At 47.5% G+C, this 7,311-nt stretch overlaps 1 pseudogene; it reads right to left on the bottom strand.

Moving 5' to 3' along the window:
- Nucleotides 1-3,033: 3,033 nt before the first annotated feature.
- Nucleotides 3,034-6,467, bottom strand: LOC130158975 (cis-aconitate decarboxylase-like; annotated as a pseudogene).
- Between the last annotated feature and the right edge of the window lie 844 nt (nucleotides 6,468-7,311).

Consider the following 7,311-nt stretch of genomic DNA (forward strand, 5'->3'; position numbering starts at 1 on the left):
CACGGGGGGGTCCTGCCCGAGGGGAGGGGGACCATGCCCACGGGAGGGAGACCTTGCCCACGAGGTGGGGCATACCCACGGGAGGGACCTTGCCCACGGGAGGGCCCTTGCCCAAGGCAGGGGGCATGCCCACAGGAGGGGGGGCATGCCCACGGGGGGTGGGGCTGGCCCACGGGAGGGGGACTTTGCCCATGGGAGGGGGCTGATCCTGCTCCCACCAGCCCTGCCTCGCATTCCCCCACTTTCGGCTGCTCAGGGCTTCTCCCTGGCCAAGTGCTTGTGCCAGCTGAGCCCTGGTAATTCCTGGCGTGGGACTGTAGTTATGGATTGATCACCAACACGGATCCTGGCTGGCTCTGCACAGCAAGTCTCCTTTCATTCACTGAGCTTCCTACCATAAATATGTTTGCAGGGAAGTGCTTCCTTTTCTTAATTTTAAGTGTCAATTATCTTGGAACAGCAGTAGAAAGGACAATGGCTCTTTTCTTATTCAGCCTGAGAGAGGAAGTTGGGGACTTTGGTGGCACCATATTAATGACTGAATACCCTCAGTGTCACACAAGCTGGTCTGTAATTTTCGCAGGCCATTTTTTCCGTTGGCTTTTTTAAGGCTTTGCTTCCCTGGCTAGGGGTTTGGGCCTCCTAATTACTTAAGGATATGAAACATTTGCTGTTTGAAACCAGAAAAAACAAGTGAGACACTTCCCTGGGCTGGGATACTGAAGGTGTTTTCAGGGTCCTAGGCTTTTAGAGGAACTACCATGAATGAAAAAAATCTCAGGAATGCTTTTAGCTCCTGGATGCTCTGGAAAAGCCACTTGCTACTTCAACCAATCAGGGGCCCAAGGAAAGGAAAGCTGGACCCTGCCAGCCTTCCCGTGCCTTCCCTTCCTAATTTTACATGTCATCTGTCGAAAGGTGCCACGATTGCACCTGATGGGACAGCCAAGACAAGAATGAGGTCTGGAAGGGTTTCTGGATTTCAGGGACAAAATGTAGCCTGAAACCCAACTGAAAAGTTCTTTATTTCTGCTCCAGTACCAACAGTAAAAGGTGCTAGTTCTCTCCTCCCATGCTCAGCTTCACTGCTACACGGCATCACTGCAGCATAGTGCAGAAGGCATGGGAATGAGAACATTGGAACAAATATTAGGACATTGAAACCACTGATAATGCAGAGATGTGTTGTTCCCTCCACTGAAGCCCACCTCAGTTCCGTCACTCGTATTGATTCCCTTGACAAATGTTGAGCTAATGGCTGACTTGGAAGGCACTGGCTCTGTGGGCTTCCAGCTCACTGGGCTGTGAAACATGGAATGACATTTTTGGTGATCTCACACCTGAGTCGAACCAAGGGAAACCAGAAGCTTGTCATGGAAACTTAGCAAGTATTTGAAAACCATTGCTTAATGGAGAAACACTGGGGAACTTCTCCTTGTTGAGAGATTGTGTTTAATGACAGCCAGGCTTTGCTGGTTCATAGCTATTGTTCTCACCAGGAAAAATGGCCTGCAGGGCTCCATGTAAATATATGACTCTGGAAAAATCACTGGCCACAGGCCAGCCTTCTAGCTGTCCTGGCCTCTGCTGGGTTCCCCATCTATTGGATAAGCCTCTCTATTGCATATGTTCAGATTAAAACTGAAAACCTGATGATCTACATGATGTAGCATTAAATCTTTATGCAGAAAATTGTTTTACTTCAGTTCTTTATTCAGAAAGATTCAGTGTGAATATGCTAGACAGTAGGAGAGAGTGGATTAACAGGTGGGCAAACAGTTTTGCTCTGGCTGGAAAGTTCTCTGCATTGACCACTACCAGCAAGCTAAAAAGGAACCAGCCCACATTCCTTCTTGCCTGTCTAGTCCCATCTCGGTCCCCCTTGCAGAAGGCAACCCTCACTTCTGCAACAGATTCTGTACCTATATCATGATTGTATTGGAAACAAGTCCTTTGGATCAGCAATCACAATATCTGTTTAATGTACAGAGGAATATTGCATAGTTCTCCGTCTCACCGTTGAGAAAGGATGCAGGGTAAGAAAGCCTTTCAGTGAATGGCTACTCAGCACAAGTACTGATTTCATCCCAGCTGGGAAGATGGGTTAAGAACTGAGTCTCAGTTAGCTTTCCCTCCTCTCGTGGGAGAGAAACAGGAACTTCCCAATGTGAGTCACAGCGTGTATGTGCCCAGGTCACCATCCAGAGGTGCCCATCTCTGCAGAGACTATAGATACCACCTCTGGTGAGCCAGCTCTGAGTAGGTGCCTGGGCGACCGGCTCAAAGCCAGGAGGGATGATGTGGCACAGCCCTAGAACCAGCAGGGATCACCTCACAGGAGTCACAGGATGCAGGGTTCCTCACCTACCAGTTGCCTTTCACTCAGAAAAGACATACAGGTTTTAAGGGTCCTTGAACCATCCCTTGTACACAGAGAAGTGGCAAACACTTCCCAAGTGCTGGAGAAATGGGGGGAGTTTACTGGAAAAGACAAAAACAATCCTCTGCCTGAGAATTTTGCAGGCAGGGCTCTTTACAGTAACTGATAGATTTTTCATCTGGCCAGCATGACTAACTCACCATGATCCAAAAGGTGTCCAGAAGAGCATTAAGGAAAACATACATTTTGCAGCTGAACTTCGTCATCCCAGACTCAGAAGTCAGGCATTCTGCACAGACAAAAACTTTGAATGTAGCTTTAAAAAATATCTAGACACAATTCCTTCTGGGGAACCGGCTTCCAGATGATATCCCAGGATTCTCATAGATTTCCATGGGATTTTTTAAAATGTATTTTATAAATAACCTTTCAGCTACTCAGACAACATCAACCATGCGTTGAAATTTAATCTGTGTTCTAACTACCGACACAGACACACCTCCTGCCTCGTGGGCTCCTTTGGTATTAAAGCGTCTACTTTGACTTCAAGGGGTGGGAACTTTCCTGTCTTTGGAAATCAATAGTAAAGCACCAATGAAGAAAGGAATCAAGAGTTACACCAGGACAAGTGCCTAATCAAAATTGCTGCTCCCTCACAGGCTGCAGGCCAGCTGGGAACTATCTGACAGATTCTCCAGGTTGTCCACCATAGTGATGATGGTTTCTATTTTTTCTTCTTGAAGCACATGAGAAGCGTTGGATCGAAACTTTTTCAGGAGCGATTCTTTGCTCAGAGGCTTCCTCCAGTGCCCATAGAAGGTGTCACATTTGCCTGTCAGGACATCCCCGCTGTGCAGAAGCAGTGCCACCTCTCCGTACATCTTGTCAAAGTTGGCCACATTATCTTCAGGGTGCTCCACCACCACTTTGTCCAGCAGCTCCCTTAGCTCCTGCCGGTGGATGCTGCTCTCTGTGAAGGAGCTGAGACCTACTTCGCCATCCAATAGGGCAGTACAGGCGTTGAACTGGAAGGAGTGTCTAGCCTGGTGTTCAGAGCTGGGGAAAGGCCGATTGATGTACTTCGACACTGGGATCTTCAGCACAATGGTGCGGATCAAAGAAGGAGAGAAGGACCCTGCATAGTTGATGAAGAGATTCCGGACAGACAAGGCAGCATCCACCACCCAGTGCATCCCCAAGTGGGCTGGGAATCGCTTGAAAGCAATATCCTGCTTCTCCAAGAGGAACTCATGGTGATCGCTTGGTGTGGACAGTGGTTTGGGTTGATAGACACTGTAGAAAGCACTGAACCCAGAGCAACCAGGGATATCATCCAGAATTAAGGGGTTAGCCTCCATCCCTCGAGCGGCCAGCAGTGCTGCTTCGAAGCCCAGGCGGGTGGCATTTCCGATATGTAATGGCTTGGCTTGGGTGGCAGCGTTTGCCATGGGCGCCCCGGCAAGCGATGCAGCAATGCCCAAAGCATGTGCGCACTGGGCTGTGCTGAGGGCGAGCAGTTTTGCAGTGGCCGCAGCACTGCCCAAGGTACCGACCACTGAGGGAGGGTGGAACCTAAAGGGGAAATTGCAGATATTATCATCTCTGCCTCCTTGGCACGGGAAGCAGCCAAGCTCCTCGCCTGCCAGACCTGCCTATGGAACTGGAAATGAACATGTAAGTTCCATAGGCAGGAACAAGCCAGCCAATGGAAATCCCTTGAGACTCACCTAATTCACCTAATTCAAAGTTTAGCTATCTAAAAACTAAGCATCTATGTGAAACTTCATTGGAGACCGAGTAAGTTCAGCATCTCCAGAAAGCAATTTTTAATTTTCCCTAAGAGTAGGTGGCATGGCTTGTGTCCATAAAACCAAAATTTCTCCCCCCCCCCTCCCGACAAATAAGGTGGCTTCATCCAACATGCCCAAGAGTAACAGCTGCTGGCTGGTGCCACCCATTGCTCAACACCAGGGCACTGCCTGGTGAATGGCAGTTGTCACAGGCAGAAATCATGCCAGGCACTGTGCCCATAGTTAAGCTGTCTGCATGGCTGTGGGCTGCTGCCTGTCCTGTGCTCTTGCCTTGGTTAGTTTAGATGATGACAGTGCAGACCCAGTGGTAGTCCTCTTGAAGGTTATTTTTCAGGCAAGATCACTGGAGGCAACCAAATGAATGTGTGGTACCTCATCAGCTCACCAATCCTCTTCCTAGTCAGTGAAGAAAAGGAGGTTTACCTTTTTGGGATGTTGTGAGCCTCAGTGGAGAAATGCATGAGCCTTCCTTGCACTTCCAGGCCCACATTAAATGCCAGCAGGAAATCCATGCCATTGGGTTTGGTGCTTGGAGGTAGCATCTGGGAAGCTGCCAGAAGAGCCGGCAGAACAGCCCCTGATGGGTGAGTAGCAGGGTGCCAGGTGTCATCGAAGTCCATGGAGTGAGTCTGCCAGAGAAATAGGGATAAGGATGTGCCAGTGCAGGGGGCTGGAAGCTGAGGGACCTAGGGGTCCTTGCTGATATTGCTGAGGCTACCTCTGCAACAACATCCACCCAGTCCCCTGGTGGCCCCTGTGGTGGCTGTTTGGTCCCTCTAAAAGCAGTGCGCAAGACTGCAGAGGAGCCCGTGACTTCCTGTCCCCCACTGTCCCTCCCAATGACCAGTCTGCTTCCCCTAATACTAACTAGTGTCCTTGAAGGCACCGCAAAGCAGACCCTCTCCTGGAAGAGCCTGCCTTACCGCAACTCCATTGGTGAACGCAGCCAGCGTGGGAGAGAGCTTTACGCCTGGCTTGCCATAGACAGAGCTCACGGCAACTGAAGAGTACAGCTCCTGTGAAAGGGAAGGAAGTTCAGGTGAGGACCTTTAGTGAAGCAGTGTCCGCGTGATACCAGAAGACCTCTCTACTGCAAGGCCAAAGCTCTACATCAGCCATGAAATAAGGCCTTGTTGGTGGCCTGGGTGGGGACCACGTAAGTACTTGGTAGTATGGGGCCGTTCCTACCCGGCAGTACTGCAGAGCGATATCGAACACATGCGTCGTGCTGCCCACAAGGCCAACCCCAATGCTATCGAGGATCATCCTCTTGCTCCGGTGACGGACAGTCTTAGACAAGTGCTCAGGTCGAACTGCATGGATGAAGGAGGCAAAGCTGCTGGTCACGGTCTCCTCTGGAGCACTCCTGGCCACCACTGCAGCAGCGAGAGAGAGAGGGGAGGGGGTAAAGACACGTGTGGGCCATGTGCTGACAGCTCGCAGGTCTTCACTCTCTGGTCTCACTGAACTTACTGAGGAGCAATATCCAGTTTGGGACCATTGCACTTTTTAATTGCAGTGACAAATTGCTTTGTTTTGATGCATTTATAATTCATAGAATTATAATTATTATGACCCATTATAATTTACAATATAATTTTGAGAGTGCATATGAGAGTAGGAAAGCTATAAAGTTAAATATAGCTAACATTTGTGTGATTGCAAGTCCATATATATGTATATATGCATGCAGGGGCTACACGAGCACATGCACATAGATAAAAGATGGTATTAACATTCAAATGAAACCAACCACATGAAAAATCAGATGACCGAAGCAAGAAAATAAAAATACTTTGTTTCAACATCTTACAGGAAACCTCATCAAAATTAGCAGGTACATACAACACTTCTTTTCAACAGAAAATATCCCAATTAACAAAATGGCCATTCCCTAATTTCACTAGCTTGTATTCATTTTTAAATGTCATGCTTAGTGACTCACAGTTTGCCTGCAAATGTATTTGGACTCACCTAGAGCCTAGGAGTCTAAAAACCACTTGTAAACACAGCTGAGAATGTCATCATTGCTGTGACTCACTGAAATAAAATTCACCCCTTGCAGCGGCTTGATGAAATATACTGCTATAGGAATCTGTAACACTCAGCAGTTTGGAAACCTTCTGCTGACAAAAATCTGTATCCTCTCTGTGTGCTCTGAGAGCATCTTCAGTAGACCGCAAACGAAAGCACCAACGCCCTCAAGAAGGGAACAGTGAAGTCAAGCTAGGTTGGAGAGGCTTCAGGAAAAACTGCTCAAATCACACTGCACCCATAAAATTCTGATTGCTTCCTTCCTGTCATCAAATGCCCTTTGTCACTTCAGTAGGCAGCGATATTTTTTTAACCCTTCAGTCAAAAGCATTTTGAGACCGCAATGTTTTTATCCTGGTATGGCAGATGTGCTGCAGAACTTAATAAATAAAATAATAATTAAAAAAAGACTCTGACCAAGACCAAATAGATCTGCATGGATTATTATTGTTATTTCTCTTGTTCTCAAGTGTATTTTAAGTAACATTAATTGCATTTATTCTATAGTCCTGGGTTAACAGATGGACTTGATCTCAAAGGTCTTTTCCAATCTAAATGATCCTATGATTCTATTAATAACATGTTCTAAAATGAGTTGACAAACTTATAATAGACCAAGTGGCCACAAGCAAAGTTCTGTGCAGTTTGTTCGAGCAGGGAAGCTGTGGAGGTACAGCACTGCCAAAGCCGGCGCAGCGGCTGCGGGGCACGGAGGGCAGCCCGCCAGCCACCTCGAGCAATGCTGACAGCAAGATCAGGTGTAATAAAGAAGTAACGACAAACCAAGGAGTTAAGGATCAGAGCAACCTGATGACAGCTGCAATTTAAATATCTTACATTTATGGTCAAAGAGTAAGAATTTGGAAAGTCTGGTTCTAAATCAGTTAAAAATTCTGTCTGAGCGCAGGGCTAGCTGTCAACATTTTTACCACTTGTTACTTTTCTCCTGGTTCTTAAGCAACCGAGGGCAATAACCATCGCAAGACCCCCCTGGCATGCTTTGACTTCCAAGAATTTGAGTAGTTTACCTCAGTGCGCTTAGCCCAGCACTTTTTTTTTTTTTTTAAAGTAATTACATGATTATTT

Source organism: Falco biarmicus, chromosome 14 (genome assembly GCF_023638135.1).
Source record: "Falco biarmicus isolate bFalBia1 chromosome 14, bFalBia1.pri, whole genome shotgun sequence".
In the NCBI taxonomy this organism is placed as follows: domain Eukaryota; kingdom Metazoa; phylum Chordata; class Aves; order Falconiformes; family Falconidae; genus Falco; species Falco biarmicus.